This window comes from Pinus tabuliformis, chromosome X (assembly GCF_031772625.1).
Source record: "Pinus tabuliformis cultivar Carrire ecotype Pingquan chromosome X, CPIR1, whole genome shotgun sequence".
Classification (NCBI taxonomy): domain Eukaryota; kingdom Viridiplantae; phylum Streptophyta; class Pinopsida; order Pinales; family Pinaceae; genus Pinus; species Pinus tabuliformis.
The window spans coordinates 1,683,949,539-1,683,971,386 of NC_142308.1; positions in this window are offsets into that span (position 1 = coordinate 1,683,949,539).

Genomic DNA, 21,848 nt, shown 5'->3' on the forward strand with positions numbered 1-21,848 from the left:
TTGATTGATTGTATGTGCATTAGTTTCCTTTTGTTCATATTAAAATTAAGGAAATTGAAAAGAAAAACTTGCATCGTTCATATTGTAGTTTGTGAATTCTTGAAAGGAATAGCTAGGGAAATTGCATTAGATGCGCTCTTTGCTCTTTGTCAAAGATTTGATTGCTCTATCCCTACTAGCTAAGGTTTTAATTGTTCAATTGAATGAGAATAATGCTTATCATATTAGTTTCATTTTAGGAATTGCAAACATACATCATGTGTTGAACCTTTAAAGGAAAATTCTAAAGAAGATCAATTTAAAATTTATCTGAATTAAGCTAATGGAGCATTGTCACTTAACGAAAAACATTTAGAGGTCTAGGCTAGAGACGTTTTTTAGTGTCGTAAAACATAGCAGTTGTTGCTTACTTTTCTACAATACATCCCGAGTGTGATACCTCATTCCATGTATGTGAGTATATCGTAGCTCGTCCACTTACCTTCGGGTATATAGGGTAGTGTTACAGTACGTAAAGTATACGGGAATGCTCTCACTGTGCGTTTTTTCATTAGACAACGCTAATACAGATTAGGCCTCCGTGTACTTTCGGGTATATATGGGAGGACAACACTATGTTTATATCCATCCTTAGGTAACTGAGTCGGTTGCCTTGTACACTATGATACATCGGACACAGCATTCGAGGAGATTGCCTGCCCATACTTCTCGGTTCACCGGGAGGTATTCTTCAGTTCACAGTTGCTTGGTTATCATTTTTCCTAGATCATCCCTCTTTTGTTTTATTATGTTATTTTTATTAAAATAAATTTAATTGACCGCGGATAACATCCTCCACTCTCACTCCTTAGTTTATCTTAGGTTGAGACATATGGCGACAAATCCAAAGTCCACCAATCAAGGAATCCCTTTTGATGGGAATCCTAGTCCTTTTCCTCCTTTCGGAAATATTGGTGCTCCTTATATGGCTACATTGTCCCTTCCAGGACTTATCGTTGGCTTGCCAGTATGGTTTTTTTCAACCTCCTTGGTTAAAAATTTCGTGATTTCTCCGCAATCAAGTACTCCTCCAACTGGACAAAATTAACCTGCAGTTGACCCTAAAGTTGACCCTTTGCCTTCTCCATCAATTGTTTCTTCCTCCCCTTCTTCCTCTTCGCCTGGAGAAAGTATTGATACTAGTAACCAGGTGGCTAAGAAGAAGAATAAAGGGAAGAAGAAGAAGAAGAAGAAGCTAATTCAACAGGGGGGCAACCAAGCAACCATTGCTTATAATGCAACTTCTAATGAGAAGCCATCCCATAAGCCTCACAAAGTTCGATATCCATGCAAACATTGTATGGGTGACCATCTTCTTCGAAATTGTCTTGATATTCCTTAGATCTTAGAAGAATGGTCTTCTCTTTCACATCATCCTGTGTCATCAACTTCTAGAGATAATGTTGGTGACACACAATCAACTAGTGGTAGTAAAGTTCATGGAAATAAGGGTAAAGTTAAGTTTCCCTATAGGTTATGTGAAGGGAATCACCCCATTCACCTTTTTCCCTATCTGGATGAAGCCAAAAAAGTGTTGGATAACCGTCTTTCTTCTCTGCAGCGACTTCCATATGGTTACAGGATACTCTCCCTTAATCCTTCACTAGTTGATAAAATGACTGTCCCAAATCAATCGTTGGTCAAAACCACTCTCTCTAAATGTGAATCCCATGATTCTATACCTGACCAATCAAAGGTCGAGGAAACAGTTGACCCAATTTCACCTTCAATTAATTGTACCTTTCCCGTAGAGAGTGAGTATGATACCACTCAGGTTCTTTTCGCGTCTTCAGATTCCAATGAGCTTAGAGGCAACCTTCCTATTCCATCAAGACAGGAGGAAAATCCTCCCATTTTCGTAACTCAAGGGGGTAATTCACCTGTTCTTACAGTACCCCCTCCAAGTAGTCTGGTCACTTCCTTTGATTGGAATCAACTGGCAGGATGTCATCTTCCTTCTTATGTGCCTTTCCAGATCATAGTGCAAGTTTGTAATATGATTGTATCTGGCACTATTATAGATGAAGGTGCATCTGTGAGTATCCTTTCCTCCACTGCTTAGCAAGCGCTCAGTTTTCCGCCGCTTGTGCCTATTACCTAGAACCTTTTGGATTTTAATAGAGGAACCAGTCAACCATTAGGGATCCTTCCTTAGTTGCCTACTACTTTGGGAGGAAAAATCATTTATCTAAATGTGATGGTAGTCCCAGGTCCTTTAGATTACAATTTACTTCTTGGGCATGACTATGTTTATGACATGGGAGCTATTGTTTCAACACTATTTCAAGTGATTTGTTTCCCGCATGAAGGCATAATTATCACTGTTGGCCAACTTTCATTTCCTGGTCCAAATATGGCTTCGAGTCAACCATATTCCATAAATGGTCCTTTTTTACCAATGGTATCATCCCCGCCACGAGTCAATTATGTGGCAACCCATTACATGCCTACATCAATTGACAATCAATTCTATGATGTTGTATAGTATGTACTGGGGGCATTGGAACTAGATCTCTCTAATGATCCCTTCCAGAGCATTCTTCTCCCATCTGATGAGAACCTCTTGGAAGTCATGACCTCTTGTGAGTTGTGATCAAGGATATGAGGATAGTTCCTGGTCTTGTTTCAACCTTGTTAAGAAATGAAACAAAGGATATGAGCATAGTTCCTTGTCTTATGTCAAGCTCGTTAAAAAATGAAACAAGGAATATGAGGATAGTTCTTTTATTGTGTCAACCTCATTAAAAAAGGAAATAGGTCCTAGAGAAAAGTTCCTTGTCTTGTGTCAAGCTCACTAAAAAATGAAACAAGGAATCTGAGCAGAGGTCATTGTCTTGTGTCAAGCTCATTAAAAAATGAAACAAGGTCCCCTAGAGAAAATTTCCAATTCGAGTCTTTGAGTAGATCTCATAAAATCCCAATTGAGTATTTCACTTGATCTCATAAATGAACCTTCATTCCATCCACCTCATAGCCACGAGTAGTCTACTTAGGTGAATGAAATGAAGCTTGGGGGGCATGCACCTAGTTTCGAGTCATCATGTTGGGGGCATGTAAACCAATCTCAAGCATAGTTTTTCATTTCAAGCTTATGTAAAAATGAAATTGAATCCAATCATAGTTGTTCATTTAAGGCTTGTGTAAAAATGAAATTGAATTCAAGCATAGTTTTTCGTTTCAAGCTTGTGTAAACATGAAACTGAATCCAAGCATAATTTTTCGTTTCAAGCTTGTGTAAACATGAAACTGAATCCAAGCATAGTTCCCTATGGTTCAAGCTTGTGTAAAAATGAACCCATCTCCATTTCAACCCTCGGGATTTCCATTGTATTAGCCTATTCCATCAAATGAGCCTTGGTTTATCTCCTTCCATCATCACTATCTTCTTGGCCAATTGTACGTTTCACTTGGTTATTTTACCCTTTTTGAGGAATAGTTGCAATGAGTGGTCTTATTAGCCAAACTCTTCAGATAAATAAACATTTTTTGAGAAGTTCCAACATCAACAGAACTAGTTGCTATCCTAGACACCACTCGTTCCTCAAAATGGAGTCCTCTTTAAGCTCTTTTTAGACTCTCTAAATATGAAAAGATTGTTAAGCGCTTGTCCTTTTCAACTCGTTAATGGATTGGAAACGAAATCTTCTCAGTATAAGTTTAACCCTTTTTCGGGTTGAGATAGATTATTTACAAAAAAGGAATACGTTGTCTGAACATGGTCAATAGGTTCTCTCTCATATTGTTTTACATTTTTTTAGGCTTGAGAGACAAATATATGAAAAAGAAATTGTGGAGTTTTCTTTTCATCCCTTTTCAAACTCTCTAAACATGAAAAGTACCGAGTTATCTTTGTCGTTAAACTCGTTAAAACATAAAATAGCGACAAACTTGTCGATCATGACAAGACCGAGTTTCACCTTCGCTAGACTCGTTAAAACATCACATAGCGATGGATTCACCCGAAGGGTGGAATTATACAACAAGCATATGTTATCCTCCTCAAGCTTGATAAAAAATAAAGAGGTACTGGTCAGCAATGACTGGGGAAAATGGAAAAAGGGGTAAACCACTTTTGGTAGCAGGTCACTCTTGAACATGTGATGCAGGAGCATCTAGACCCAGCCAGCAATGTGATGGAATGGTCACATGTTGTGGCGAAATTCATTGAATGTTTGGACGAATTTGATTTTACTGAGGAGGATAAACTTCTCAAATAAGTTTGTTATTGTAATAAATGAGAATTGTCTTATTTTAGATTGGTGATAAGATTGTTTGTATAGGTGTGTTCAGAAGCCAGGAAATAGCAGATTTCTGCTACTATTCCTAAAAACAGAAGATTGCATTAATGGAAGATGTGATAAGAGCGAGAGAATGATGGAGAGGTTTTTTTTTAGAGTGATCTGTTAGAGATAGCGAGAGTTTTTATTATGGAGCGAAAGCTCATTTTAGATGCGACTGTGTAAGATAAATTATATACAGATTTCATTCTTATGTAATAGAGGCGATTGCGAAACTCTGTTCTTTTGTGTATTGTGCATAACATAAATATCGTGTGTCTTTTTATATGATGTGTCGTGGAATTTGATAAATTGATGTGAAGGTTTTCAGATTGTTTTTTATATGGTCATGGCGGGACTGCTCGACTTTCCTCCGTGCAGTTCTTAGCAAACTGCACATCTTCGTCGACCATAGGTCCCCATTCCCAAAATAATTCTATCACGCATCAGCCCCATTCTACTATTCATCATCCCCAAATCGTTGCAGCCACTCAAAGAAAACCATTCATCTATAGGACATCAAACTTGCGGTGGATGCGGAATTTCTGACCAGACTCGAATTAATACATATGTTGGCTTTGAAATGTGCATCGACTTGGCGAATTCGCATAGGCGATGTGGAGTCGAGGAACAATTAAGCGATGTTAAACTCTGGATGCCGATTTGGATCGGATAAGAAGTTTGGCGCTGGAAGTGAAAACACCTTGCAAAAGATCCGATTGGTGATCCCCGATTAATCGGATCAGAGTTATGGGAACTGAATCCGCAAGTTCAGACTTCCAATTATTACCAATGTCGACTCTCGATTCCGATTGTATCGGATCGGAACTATGGTGATTGATTGTATCGGCGCTATGAAAGCTGCCGATGATTGGAGAATGCATTGGAATTGCAATTTGCAAAATGATTTGAGCTGAATCGGGTAACTGAAGCTGGAACAGAATTATAATGTATGTCATGTTCAGGCGCAGAGGTAGATGCATAATAGAGGCGATGTGCTGGATATTGGGTGAGACCAAATGAAGGCGCCGTGACAGCAGTCAATTGAAGGATCTCTATATAAGTATTCTGCGTATAAGAAGGTTGGGGCGAAATTTAGTGTTGATTGAAATCGAAAGGAACTTCTTTTAGACTGCGTGAGGTCCAAGGCATGGTGATATGGATTCACAAAGTGTAGTGACGGAATGGTAAGCGCATGGATCAATTATTGTGAACATTCGATTTTGGCAAAGTGAAAATCGATGTGTGACGGACCCTAAATAAGGTGGAAAGTGAATTATAAATTAGCAGAGATAACGAGGTATGTTAAATTCTGGGTATGGATTAATAGAAATTTTCATATTATTATGATTTGCCCAGATGGAAATCTTATTGGAATTAGAAAGTGTGGAGCAGGATTTAATTACGAGTTGAAACTGCTAGTAAGTGGATTACTAGGCATGCTGTTGGAATATAAATGAGAAGTGAATTTTTATATGCACTGCAAATTGAATTAATTCTGGGTTTGGCGGGTTTATGCCTGTGTCAATTTTGGTATCAGAGCTTGGCTCTGTTGAAATTAAATGTATTTGTTTTCTGAATGAAGTTTAGTACGAGATTGCAGCTGTGAGGAAATCCATCCAAAGCAGAGGTGATAGCATCAGAAAGAGTGAAGACTGCAACAATATAAAACAAGAAAAGCCGAGAGAGAAGAACCATATGTGTTCTTAAAAGCGGAATAAGGAAAGTCCTTAGGAGTGGTAGTGAACCTGTAGAATCCAACAAGAGATTGGACAGAGAGGACAATTGAAGTGTCTTCGAAAGAGAGGGTGAGAGATTGCAGAAGCCTAGAGAGAGCAAAGGTGTTGCTCAGGAGAAGATTCCAGATAGTGGATCGTGCTTGCCAAAAGACTGAGTGAGGAGAGCTTAGTGAGGTAAGATTGCAGTAAGAAGGACTTACTGTTGCAGAGGCGTGTTGCAGAGGGAAAGAGAGGAGCAGAAAATGACTACAGATAGTCATAGCAGAAGTTCACAAGGGAGCCACAGCAGAAAGGAAGATGCCAAAGCAAATGGCATGAGGATGAGTCAAGAAGAGTTTGACCGAGAGAAAGCTGAGATAGATTTCCAGATTGGAATATTGATGAAGATGCTGCAGAAGAGTGTTCGGACCATGAAGAAAAGAGTAAAATGGAAAAGGCTATGAGAAAGGAGAAATCAGCAAATGAAGTTACAGATAGTAGAAGAATTGAGAAAGATTGAGCAGATATTGAGTGCTCAAGAGGAATCAGAGAAACTCAGAGAAGCAGAGGTAGAATTGGAAGTTTCCATTTGTAGACCAGAACAAGGTGAAATGTTGGGAGAAGAGGATAATGAGAGGTCAGCTAAAGATCTCATGGACTACTGGCAGAATTCAGAACAATTCGAAGATATGTTGACAAAGGAAGCAGATGAGGCAATGAAGCCTTGTGATTTTGATGCTTATAGTTTGTGTATGTTTGCAGGATATGCAGAGGATGATGGACAGTTGATTGAAATTGTCACAACCAGGAATGAAGCTCTTGAGGTAAAGTATGATGAAGAATCCTTTTTAGAGGAAGAAGGTGTTGATCATTTGCAACAGAAGGAGTTCATAGATGAAATCCTGTTTGGTATGAAATAGTCAGATGAGGTTGATATAGACCAGAAGCCTAAAGACAATTCCATAGTGGGACTACAAAAAGGTAAACCGATGAATTTGTTTAATGGAATTAACGAAAGATGCTTGCAATATGATGATGTAGAAAACAGGTCAACTCAGGAAGAATGTCAAGAAAAGAATGAAGCTGAGAAGGAAAATTGTGATGATCTGCTGGAGAGATTTCACAAGGAGATAGAATTCTTGGAAAAATTACTCGAGGAACCCAAAGGAAAAACAAAGCCTACAGAACCTGATGGAGGAAAAGGGGCGGAAGACAACATTACTAAATATGATGCTGAAATCAGAGAAATTGAGCAGCGATTATATGAAGGTGAGATGAAAGATCAGAAGCAGCAAGGAGGTTATGTCCTCAAAGGCATAAAAGAGACAGAAATATTAACTCAGCAAGATGAAGATGGAAGTAACCAGAAATTTGGAAGGAATGATCAGCTACATGAGAATGAATTTGAGGAAAGCATTAAATTGCAGAAGTATAGAAGCTGGCAGCAGAATGAAGAACTAGAAATTGGTATGGTAGTACAAAGAAAGATAAGTGAAGATCGGAGATACAGATGGAGACTGAAAAAAAAGGTGAAGTGGAAGCTATTGCAACGGAGGTGGAATGGCAAGTTGATGAATAAGTTCAGGAAACTTGGGCAAATTCATATTGCTTTGTTGAAGAAAGAAAGACTCAAAGAAATGGGGTCACAGAAAAAAGGATCCACTGAAATAAAAAAGAATTATAATGGAGGATTGGTGCTTGAAGCATCAAAAGAAAATAGAAGGTATTGTATTTTGAAAACTAAAGGTTGTTGTGTGTTTGCAGGTCCTATCTATTTGAGGAAAGACAAACAATTATTGAAGACTGTTGAAGAAATGGCTACTCATAGTCATATGCAGAATAAGGAGGATGGCAAAAGAATTTTTGAATTCAAAGGACACACTGAGTCATTGAAGATCATTGATCTTGAAGAAAGCCAGAGTGAAGGAGGATTAAAGATGGATATTGCGGACAATGCAATTAGTGAAGATGGTACAGGTGAAGGGAATGGAAAATTACAAATTAGAGTGAGCAAAGCAACAACGAAATATGTGAAAAGGACAGTAGCAGATAGTGAGGTATTGCAGCACAAAGGCGGAAGACTTGAGGAACAAACAACAACAACAGTAATCAAGGACAGACTATCAAACCAAGTATGGGATCCAGGAGGACACAGGCATGAAGTGCATGATCAGGAGATCATGGTTAATTTAAACTTTGGGAGTCTGATGCAGGAGCATCTAGACCCAGCCAACAATGTGATGGAATGGTCACATGTTGTGGCGAAATTCATTGAATGTTTGGACGAATTCGATTTTACTGAGGAGGATAAACTTCTCAAATAAGTTTGTTATTGTAATAAATGAGAATTGTCTTATTTTAGATTGGTGATAAGATTGTTTGTATAGGTGTGTTCAGAAGCCAGGAAATAGCAGATTTCTGCTACTATTCCTAAAAACAAAAGATTGCATTAATGGAAGATGTGATAAGAGCGAGAGAATGATGAGAGGTTTTTTTTTTAGAGTGATCTGCTAGAGATAGCGAGAGTTTTTATTATGGAGCGAAAGCTCATTTTAGATGCGACTGTGTAAGATAAATTATATACAGAGTTCATTCTTATGTAATAGAGGTGATTGCGAAACTCTATTCTTTTGTGTATTGTGCATAACATAAATATCGTGTGTCTTTTTATATGATGTGTCGTGGAATTTGAAATCCGATTTGGTGTGACATTTGATAAATTGATGTGAAGGTTTTCAGATTGTTTTTTATATGGTCATGGCGGGACTGCTCGACTTTCCTCCATGCAGTTCTTAGCAACTGCACATCTTCGTCGACCATAGGTCCCCATTCCCAAAATAATTCTATCATGCATCAGCCCCATTCTACTATTCATCATCCCCAAATCGTTGCAGACACTCAAAGAAAACCATTCATCTATAGGACATCAAACTTGCGGTGGATGCGGAATTTCTGACCAGACTCGAATTAATACATATGTTGGCTTTGAAATGTGCATCGGCTTGGCGAATTTACATAGGCAATGTGGAGTTGAGGAACAGTTAAGCGATGTTAAACTCTGGATGCCGATTTGGATCGGATAAGAAGTTTGGCGCTGGAAGTGAAAACACCTTGCAAAAGATCCGATTGGTGATCCCCGATTAATCGGATCAGAGTTATGGGAACTGAATCCGCAAGTTTAGACTTCCAATTATTACCAATGTGGACTCTCGATTCCGATTGTATTGGATCGGAACTATGGTGATTGATCGTATCGGTGCTATGAAAGCTGCCGATGATTGGAGAATGCATTGGAATTGCAATTTGCAAAATGATTTGAGCTGAATCGGGTGACTGAAGCTGGAACGAAATTATAATGTATGTCATGTTCAGGCGTAGAGGCAGATGCATAATAAAGGCGATGTGCTGGATATTGGGTGAGACCAAATGAAGGCGCCGTGACAGCAGTCAATTGAAGGATCTCTATATAAGTATTCTGCGTATAAGAAGGTTGGGGCGAAATTTAGTGTTGATTGAAATCGAAAGGAACTTCTTTTAGACTGCGTGAGGTCCAAGGCATGGTGATATGGATTCACAAAGTGTAGTGACGAAATGGTAAGCGCATGGATCAATTATTGTGAACATTCGATTTTGGCAAAGTGAAAATCGATGTGTGACGGACCCTAAATAAGGTGGAAAGTGAATTATAAATTAGCAGAGATAACGAGGTATGTTAAATTCTGGGTATGGATTAATAGAAATTTTCATATTATTATGATTTGCCCAGATGGGAATCTTATTGGAATTAGAAAGTGTGGAGCAGGATTTAATTATGAGTTGAAACTGCTAGTAAGTGGATTACTAGGCATGTTGTTGGAATATAAATGAGAAGTGAATTTTTATATGCACTGCAAATTGAATTAATTCTGGGTTTGGCGGGTTTATGCCTGCGTCAACATGACACTTTCACTTCATCACCGTGACTATTTAGGTTGGGTTATCAGCTTGATGGTTATCATACCATCCATCACTTTGTTTTGGGTCAATGCTACCAACTCATTTCAATGTCACAGACATGTTCAAGAGAAGTCATTCAGTTAAAATTCATCCTTTGCAATACCATAAACCTTCATTTTCATGATTTCCATTCCTGAACCTTGTGTCATCAGTCAAATTCCGTCTCCAAAATCATTATACTTGTTTTGTGTCATTGATGTGGGATACATCAAGGCCCTCCTATGATGAGTCACTTCTTGTTGACATCAGCACATTATCCAAGAGGTTGACTTAGAAACACCCTTCCAGTACCTTGAGGCTTGCATACATCAATGGCAGGTTTCTCACTTTCAATGATAGGTTGACATCAATGGCCTTCGACCGAAAGACTTTCTATGGTGTTCGACATCAAAACATCTATTCACACCATTCATAATTTACTGCAATACCTTGAGGGATCATTACCATTATCAATGATTTCTCTCGTGTCTGTTAATGGCTTACATAATTGTATGGTAATCAGACGATGCCTTCCCATGTTCGATTTTAGATCACATATTCGCATGGTTAGACTTGTACTTGAGTGAACGATTGAACGAGATAGAAGACCCTGGATCTAGTTTCATCCATCCACGCTGCGATTTCAGGAAATGTACCAAATCATTTGTACAATGGCTTTACATTGATGGTCATTCCGATCATGGGTCTATATCTGTAGATGACTATCTATGTACTTGTAATGAAAGTTTATATGTTGAGCATGGGTATGCCTTCCCTCATTAATTCATGAGAAAAAAAAAAAATATCATGATATTATTGTATTGTAATCGATGCAGGTCGCCAACCACTTCGAAACCTCCTCATCACATTGTAAAGCATTTCACTCAACACTTCATTTTTGACTTCATGCTTTAGGGGGCAACTATTACAGATCCATTTGGGCACATCACTCCCATCATCCAGATCATTGTTTTAGGGCTCATCAAACCCTAATTTCAGTTGCTACATGCCATAAACAAGTCAACCTTTTGAATTCCTCCTTCCCAGATAGTTTCATGGCCTAAAGACATCCTCAAATGACCTCTAGAGGGACCAGCACAGTTAGGCCCATGCAAGGGTGCACTGCAGAGCAATTAAGTCCATGCTAGGGAGCTCTGCAGAGCACTTAGGCCCTCTTTGACCTGCGTTGGGCGAGTTTGAGTGAAATTCACATATCGTTTGGGGAATATTATTATCTTCTCGAGCGTTCTAGAAGATTCCCACACTTATCATCTCTTATGAGCTCGAAAATGGATGAGGAATGAGTTAAGATACATCCGATCCTCTCATCCCTTCCTCCATGGAACTAATTCTAAGTATGGAAGGCCATTTAATACCCTAATTGATGACAAAAACTCCTCCATCTTCCTATAAATTGACCACTCATCTAAGTGATCAAGGGTTGGACTTTGATGATTGTAAGGAGATAATTCTAATTTGAGAATTGAGATTATTCTAAGTGTCTTTATGCTGCCAGATTTCCATGCTTATGATGTGATGTGGATGGAACCAAAGCTGGAGGAGCGACTTCAAATCAGGTTTCATGGTTGTAATTCTTCCTTCTATTCAATAAAGTATTTGCACCTTTTTCCATATGCTTATCTTTATATGTGATGCTTATATGTGTGAATGTATCTGATTCCATTTACTTGTAATCAATAGATCTTTTGCTTTGATCAGTTATTTGTCTTTTGTTGATGTTTACGTTGGAAATAATACTGAGAGGGGGGGTGAATCAATATTAGCAATTCAATAATTTTTCATTTTCATAATCAGACTCATATACACTACTTCAGTTAATGGAACTCGCGTGTATATGCAACTGTGTTTAAGGAAACTAGCACATATCTAGCAAACTTATGATTCAGTTAATTCATCATATGTTGATCTTTAATCAGTGCATTAGAACCATGTAACAGTAACTAGGTGCAGTAAAAACAGAACAATCAATCACACATATGAACACAAGATATAAGGTGGAAACCCAATGTGGGTGAAAACCACATGTTGCAATCATCTTTGTCTTCTTTTTGATAATAAGAAAATTATGTTTACAATTTTTGTACTTGTGCAGTCTTATACTAGTACGCAGGCTTCTACCTACAGGAGGCTACAACCTTCTCTTTTCTTCCAAGGACCATGTTTCATAAATTTTCAAACTAGATCCATCAATAACATCATTCAATCATCAAATATATCTGCATAAACCAATCTCCTTTGCACCAATCACAACTGAATCCATCAATCACTTTGACAACCCTTCAATCTGATCTTTCAGAATGTTGTAACCAGAACCCAAGCCAAAACCCAGAATACCGCAACAACAAACAGAAGCAGCTAAAACATATTTAATAAGGTATACGCTACTTTTATGTGTCGAACCTGCATGCATATGTGCTTTCCTCAAGGCGAACCTGCGTACAGATCTGAAAATCAAATTTATGATGTATACACTGTCTTGATATGAAGAATCGGCGTGTATACACACCTTTTCTAAAGTGAACCTACGTACAGATCTGTAAATGATGATTTAAACATTACCACAATTCCAAACTTTAGTTATACCCAAATCATCATATTTATAAACTACAACATGCACCAATTATTCAGATAAATGATCAAACCACATAAAGATAATTCACTTCAAGCCTTAAGATCTTGACCCATTATTAGATCTAATGCTTCATCAAGCACTAAGGTTCATCCTCGATTCAGATATAACTATGCACCATAACCCAATAATCTGTATACTAGATCTTACTTTTCATCATATATTCAATGCTTGAGTGCCTTGGCCTAATGATCTTCCCTTCCTTTTATAGTCTTAGGCCTTACTCAATACCATGGAACAAAACCACTTAGGACTAATACCTTGCACCCAATACATGGGGTCAGTACCTCGGACTAGATACCTTGGACCAATACCATGGATCAAAATACCATGGACCAAATACCTTGGACCAAAACTTAGTTTTCCAAGATATACGTGCCTTGAATTCTGTGAAAGTGTGTGTGTACGTATACGCGACTTGTATACATATAACCCGCGTGTATACATAGCTTGGCCAATGGTGAACCTACATATACCTCTCCTTCTTCATCCTGTGAAGTCTGATCTAAACTATGTGCTATTAACCTACTAAACTGTGATCTGCCATTTGAGTTAGTTGCCATCAAGGACAACACCTATGTCATAAAGCCAACAATCTCCTCCTTTGGACTTGATGGCAACCCTAAGTCACTCTCCCCCTTTGTCATCAAGGGCTAAGGTCATGCTCCCCCTGAGTACATGCTAAATTCTCTAATATGTTGAAGTGTGTTGATTGAGCTCCATGAACAAGTCCATGCTCCCCCTTAATATAAGCAAGGTATACAAAAAGATGTTCTAAAATAAGAACATGACTCGATACATACATCATAAAGGACCTTCCTATCACCAATGAATCATACATACATCCATCTACCAACCAAGTGGGATATACCAAGTTTGAATCATCCACCCAACCAAGTGGGGATATACCAATTGTTTATACATTTCAAAACAAGAAACATTACATCATCCATCCCATGCACAGTGGGGTAACAAATTAGGTCGTTTCATGCCCTTTACATTAAAAGATATACATGACATATATAACAGAGACCAAGACCATGATAGTCATCAGCAACTATCATCAGCAGCATTTATCAATCAGCATCTAGACCAGCAACCATGTTCTCCCCCTGAACCTATTCCACCTGAATAAAAAACAACTGTGTGAATATGTACCAAGATCTTCTAAGATAATGCCAACAATGCATTATTAGAAGCATATGCTCCCCCTGAACCTGTGCCAGATGATCACTGTCAGATCTGATCATTTCATATAATAAAAGAGTTATCAAGGCATCATCATCAATCAGATATACATCAAGTTATCAAAAACTTATGAGAGCCAACATATTTCCACATGTCATCCACAGAATGTAACCATCATCAAGCAGAGAAAATAATTCACTGAACCATATAAGACCCCTTTTTTTTCTGAGTCTGGCCCCCTGCGTTTCCTCAAACCAACATATACGCAACTATATCCACAAAAAACCAGTGTATGTATGCAACTATGCTTCATGAAACTCGCGTATAACCTCCTTTCTCTGAAACAGATAGGTTTTAACAGCAGAATGATGCATCAACTACTCCCATCTTTTGTCTGAGATATTCAAATGTCTCTCTAGGCAGTGGTTTGGTGAGTATATCATCAACCTACTCTTTGGAGGGAACATACTCCAATTTGACCTTTTGTTCAAGAACTTGTTCACGTAGAAAATGATATTTTATGGGTATGTGCTTGGTCTTGGAATGCATGACTAGATTCTTTGAAATACTGATGGCACTTGTATTATCACATAGAATGGAGATGGGTGGAGTACATGTGAACTGAATGTCTTGCAATGTTTGCATCATCCAAAGGAGTTATGTGTAGCAAGATGCAACAGCCATATATTCTGCTTCAGCTGTAGATAATTCAATTGAACTTTGTTTCTTGTTGAACCAAGACACTAATCTGGAACCCATATAGAATGCACCACCACTAGTGATTTTTCTATCATCAATGTTTCCTGCCCAATCTGTATCTGTATATGCATGAAGTGTAAGATCTATATCTCTAGGATACCATAAACCAAAATTTTGTGTTCCTTGAAGATATTTGAAAATCCTTTTGACTACCTCAAGGAGTGATTCCTTTAGATTTGCTTGGAATCTTCCAACTATTCCTACTACATGCATGATGTCTGGTCGGGTACCTATTAGATAAAGCAGACTGCCAATCATGGATCTGTAAGTTGGTTGATGTACTGCTGCTGATTCATCATTTGAGTTGAGACTGCAACCTGTTACCATTGGGGTACATACTAGTTTAGAATCTTCCATGCCATATTTTTTCAAGATCTGTTTGAGATATTTGGTTTGTGACAGAAAAATACCATCTTTATTTTGTTGAACTTGTAGACCAAGAAAATATGTAAGCTCACCAAGAAGGGACATTTCAAATTCTTGTTGCATTACCGAAGCAAAATTCCAACTCATGGCTTCTTCATTGCTACCAAAAATGATATCATCAACATACACAACAAGTATTAGCAATTTATTATTGTCAATATTTGTATATAGATTGCTATCAGCTGATCCCTTTGAAAAACCTTGTTGATGGAGATATTTGTCAAGACGGTAATACCAGGCCCTTGGAGTTTTTTTTAGACCATAGAGAGCCTTTCTGCGTCTGCATACAAGTTTTGCATCATTTCCAAGAATGAATCCATCTAGTTGCTCAATATGGACTTCTTCTTCTAAGTCTCCATTAAGAAAGGCAAATTTTACATCCATTTCGTATACTTTGAATTTCTGAAAACTAGAAAGAGCAAGGAACATTCTTATGGTTTCAAGTCTAGCAACAGGTGCAAAATTTTATTCAAAATCTATACCTTCTTGTTGTTAATATCCTTTACAAAAAATTCTAGCCTTGTTTCTAATAACTTCTCCATTTTCATTCAGCTTGTTTTTTAATATCCATTTAGTTCCTATGATATTCTTATCATGAGGTCTAGGAACTAATTCCCAAGTATTATTCTTTTCAATTTGCTCAAGTTCTTCATTCATTGCCTTGACCCAACATTCATCTTTGCATGCTTCATTTACATTTTGAGGTTTGGTGGAGGATAGCAATGCTAGATAGCTTGAAGCTTCTGTAATAGTTCTTCTTGTCTACACACCTGCCTCTTTTTGTCCCAAAATTTGAGTCTCTAGATGATTTTTCTGAACATACCTGGATGGAGTCTTTTCTTCTATAATTATCTCTTCTTCTGGTGCTTCATTGGTTTCTTCTTTAGTGTGATTTGATGTGGGAGGATAACCCTCATCTTCTTCGTAATCTTCAGTTTTTATTTGTTTTGGATTTTTGCATGCTTCATCAACCACAACATCAATACTTTCAATAATTTTCCCAAGTCTTTTATTATAACATTTATATCCTTTACTTCGGGAAGAGTAACCAAGTAGAATGCCTTCATCTACTCTGGGTTCAAACTTACCAAGTTTTTCATCAGTCCTTTTGATGTAACATTTGCTTCCAAAAACTTTGAAGTATTTTACAATAGGATTCTTACCATACCAAAGTTCATGTGGAGTTTGAGTGTTGTTTACCCGAACATTTTCTTGGTTGAGAATAGTGATGGCAGTGAATGTAGCTTCACCCCAGAAGGTTGCAAGAGTTCCAGACTCATCTAGCATAGCACGAGCCATTTGTTGAATAGTTCTGTTCATCCTTTCTACCACTCCATTTTGCTGAGGAGTCCTTGCGGTGGAGAATTGCCTTTTTATTCCATGTTCTTCACAAAAGTCAAAGAATTCATCCAAGGTAAATTCCCCTCCTCGATCAGATCTGAGGCATTTGATTTTGTGATCTGATTCATTTTCAACCAAAGCTTTGAAGGCTTTGAACTTTTCAAATGCTTCATCTTTATGCTTTAGAAGTCCTATCTAACACATTCTGGAAAAATCATCAATGAACAATATAAAGTATTCTTCTCCACAAGGTGACTTTTTCCTTGATGGTCCACATAAATCAGTATGAACAAGTTCAAGAGGCTTACTAGCTAATCCTTCCTTTTCAGGGAAGTGCGATCTGGTTTGCTTACCAAATTGACATGATTTGCATATTGTATTTTCTAGAATGCTGATATCAGGAAGATCACGAGTAGCCTAGAATCTGCATGCTTTTCTTATTTAAGAAAAGCTTATATGCACCAATCTTTTGTTCCATAGCTAGTGTTCATCATTTTTGCTTATATAGCACTGTTTTTGTCCTCCCTTGAGTATGTATAAGTTGTTTGGATTTATTATACCTTTGATCACGGTTTCTCCTGTATCAAGCTCACGAACAACACATCCATTTGATCAAAATACTACTTCATTTCCTTGATCACACATTTGACTGACACTCAACAGGTTATGCTTTAGACCATCAACATACATAACATTCCCAGCTTTAACTTTTTCTTTTAAGAGAATAGAGCCTTTACCTTTTATGACAGTAGGAGTGTCATTTCCAAATGAGACCTTCTTTTCCTTTTCTAAGGCATTATATGAGTGAAGTTTTTCTTTGTCACCTGTCATGTGTTTTGAGCATCCATTGTCAATGTACCACTGATTTTCTTGTCCTTTTACATACAAGGCTATACCACATATTTATGTTTGTGGTTTTTTCTTTCTCCATATTTTGGGACTTAAATAAATTTCCTCCTTTTGAGATACTTGCTGAAATTTACTCCTGCATTTAGATTCTTCATGGCCAAAGTTGTTATAGATTGAGCATTTTATTTCATTTTCAAGAGGAGAAAAGGTATTATAGGAACTGTTCTTGATCCTTGTCACATTTCTTTAATTTCGTGCTTCTCTAGTCATGATGGTCTTGTAAGAAACACATTGAGCAACTTTGTGTCCAAAGTTATGACATGAAACACATTGACCATTAAAGAAGTTCCTGCGATTATTGAATCTACTGACCTAGTGATTGTAGTTTCTATTGATATTCATCCTTGAAGAAAATTGAGTATGATTTACCTGGGGTTGGTTGTGGCTTCTGTTCATCCTTGAAGTAAATTGAGCCTGATTTTCCTGGTGATCTGCTTTATGCCTTTGCTGACGATTGTCAAACTGTTCATTGCTCTTTGCTACATCAAGATAGCTTTTAGTGGAGGTTGACGGATTCTGTGATTGAGATGCTTCTTCAGTATATCCAAGACTTGTCTTTATCAGAGGAGAACATTGTACTTTGATAATTTCATTTAAGGTTTTTGATCCTTTAGCAAATCTAACATTGAGAGCTTTTGTTTTCTAAATATCCTTTCTTAGACCCACAATTTCACATTCTAGTTTTTTATTGTGTTTTTCTCTTTCAACAAGTTGGAATATCAAAGTGTCTATAATCATATTCTTTTCTTCTAAACAGATTTTGATTTTAGATATTTCTTTGTAAAGGTCATCTTCATCTAAAGCATCCAAGAAATCATCATCTTCATAATCCATTAGGAGTCTATAGTCATTACTATTTTCATCTTCATCACTAATTGATAAACCATCGCTATCTTCATGAGTATAGTAGCTCTTCTTACTTACACTTTGTTTTCTATCCCATTTTGAAGATTCCTTACCTTTATCAAATTTATCTTTATGAGGACATTTGGCAATGTAATGACCGACTCTTCCACAAGCAAAACATTTGAAGGGTAGTTTACCTCTGAATCTTCCGAAACTGCCTTGAAGGTTCTTGACAAAGTTTGCTTCTTCTTCTCCTTCTGAAATATGTTCTAATTCATTGAGTTTTTCTTTTCCTTTTGCTGAAGCTTTAAATGCGGCTTCTTTCATATCTGATGGACCTCCTTTTCTCATCTCAAAGGTAGTTAAGATTCCATGCAGTTGTGTCATATTAATAGTCTGTAGATCCTGTTGTTCTTCTATGGCAGATACTTTTGATTCAAACTTAGCAAACAAGGATCTTAAAACCTTTTCAACTAAAGTAACTTCCTCTATCTCTTCACCCAGATTCTTCATGCAATTAACAATATCATCTATACGTAAGAAGTAACTAGCTATGCTTTCATCATTGTGCATCTTGAGAGTTTCATATTGAATTCCGAGAGTTTGTAGTTTAGCACGTTTTACCTGAGAGTCTCCTTCGTAGCTTAGAACGATTTTGTCCCATATTTCTTTGTCAGATTTGAGCTGCATAACTTTGACAAACTCTGATGGTGACAGAATTCCCAATAATGTATTGACAGCCTTGACATTAGTTTCATATTGCTTTTTACCTGCCACATCTGTAGGAATTGCTAAATGAAATGTATATCCTCCTTCCATGATTTCCTAGACATCTGTTCCAAGAGATTGAAGATAGGTTGTGGTTCTTACTTTCCAATAAACAAAGTTTCTCCCATCAAATATTGGCGGTCTAATGGATCCCTCTCTTTCTTGATTACTCATGATGATGGATCTTCCTTCAAGCGATCAAGCTTCTTCTGAAGGACCTGCTCTAATACCAATTGTTGGAAATAACACTGAGAGGGGGGTGAATCAGTATTAGCAAGTCAATAATTTTTCATTTCCATAATCAGATTCATATACGCTACTTCAGTTAATGGAACTCGCGTGTATACGCAACTGTGTTTAAGGCAACTAGCGTATATCTAGAAAACTTATGATTCAGTTAATTCATCATATGTTGATCTTTAATCAGTGCATCAGAACCATATAACAGTAACTAGGTGCAGTAAAAACAGAACAGTCAATCACACATATGAACACAAGATATAAGGTGGAAACCCAATGTGGGTGAAAACCACCTGCTACAATCATCTCTGTCTTCTTTTTAATAATAAGAAAATTTTGTTTACAATTTTTGTACTAGTGCAGTCTTATACCAGTACGCAGGCTTCTACCTGCAGAAGGCTACAACCTTCTCTCATTCTCCAGCTTCTACTGGAAGGGAGCTACAACCCCCTAGCTCTTGTACTAGCTGATATATTTACTAGTACATAGGTGTCGGCCTACAGAAGGCTACAACCTTCTCTTTTCTTCTAGGGACCATGTTTCAAAAATTTTCGGACTGGATCCATCAATAACATCATTCAATCATCAAATATATCTGCATAAACCAATCTCCTTTGCACCAATCACAACTGAATCAATCAATCACTTTGACAACTCTTCAATATGATCTTTCAGAATGCTGTAACCAGAATACAATAACCAAAACCCAAGCCAGAAACCAGAATACTGCAGCAGCAAACAAAAGTAGCTAAAACATATTTTATAAGGTATACGCTACTTCTCTGTGTCGAACCTGCGTGCATACGCGCTTTCCTCAAGGCGAACCTGCGTACAGATATGAAAATCAAATTTATGATGTATACGCTGTCTTGATATATAGAACCGGCGTGTATACGCACCTTTTCTAAAGTGAACCTGCGTACAGATCTGTAAATGATGATTTAAACATTACCACAATTCCAGACTTTAGTTATACCCAGATCATCATATTTACAGACTACAACATGCGCCAGTTATTCAGATAAATGATCAAACCACATAAAGATAATTCACTTCAAGCCTTAAGATCTTGACCCATCATTAGATCTTATCCTTCATCAAGCGCTAAGGTTCATCCTCGATTCAGATCCAGCTATGCACCATAACCCAATAACCTGTATACTAGATCTTGCTCTTCATCAGATATTCAATGCTTGAGTGCCTTGGCCTAATGATCTTCCCTTCCTTTTATAGTCTTAGACCTTACTCAATACCATGGACCAAAACCACTTAGGACCAATACCTTGGACCCAATACCTAGGGTCAATACCTCAGACCAGATACCTTGGACCAATACCATGGATCAAAATACCATGGACCAAATACCTTGGACCAAAACTTAGTTTTCCAAGATATACGTGCCTTGCATTCTGTGAAAGTGTGTGTGTACGTATACGCGACTTGTATACATAGAACCCGCGTGTATACGTGGCTTGGCCAATGGTGAACCTGTGTATACCTCTCTTTCTTCATCCTGTGAAGTCTGATCTGAACTCTGTGTTGTTAACCTGCTAAACTGTGATCTGCCATCTGAGTTAGTTGCCATCAAGGACAACACCTGTGTCATAAAGCCAATAATTTACAGGTACTTCTCAAGCGTGTTAAGTATGGGAAGGAGTGATAGGATTGTTACAAAGGAGACAAGAGGAAAGCGAAAGTACAAGTAGGTCCTCTCATTCTCTTTGTCTTATCGATTGTTTACAAAAAAAGGTTAAAGTTCTTTAAATTGTTGTTCTAGATATAGCTACTGTCTAGGGAATTAGTATTTATCTGTAGATACCAAATTCTTCATAACAGACTTGTGCCCACCACGAGACTTGCTACCATATGCCCCATTATTCATCTCCTCCTATCCCTATCTAGTCCATGGATGTCCCTGTCTCTACAAGTCTAACATGCTTGAAAGGATAACTGTATTGACCTCTACTTGTTTCTCCTATGCCCAAGAAAATATTTCCCATGATTGAATCATTTTTTCATTATCCTCCTTGCAACTTCTGATCTATACTTTTAAACTCCTCAAAATATCTACTATGTCAAGAGAGTACACATCACCATGTTGTTCATTTGACCTATAGGGAGAATCACGTGAACTATAGTGCACAAATTTTCTAGTCATCTTTGATCCTCTTCTTCCTGCAAACATACCATGTAATATAAACCAAATACAAACATAATCAACATACCTCATTGAAGTATAGGGGAGGCTATCTCATCTATAAAATTAATCCAGATTAGCATGATACATGTATATACATAATCACATCAATATACCAACATCATGCATGATAACACCAACTTCACACAATGACCTTGTTGTCACCTATTAAATATTTTTTGCAATTGTTTCAAATGATTTCAAATGGTGGCCAAAAAGGGAGAGCCTAAGTGCAAACAGATCAAAGAGGAGAGAAAATATCAGAGGCCAAAATCATGAGGAGGAGGCAAAAATCAAAATCCCAAGATTCATATCCAAACGAATTAAGCCGAAATCTAAAGAGGAGTGTTGAAACTTAGGACCCAATCACATCAGAGCTCAATATTGGGAAGGCCGGTAGGAAGGCATATTAGAGGTCAGTTCTTTAGAGGATTGAAATTATCGAAACTTTGTTTAATTCCCTTTTGAAAAATTTACGATGAAAAGGGGCTCATACTTAGGTTGGCACTCGATCT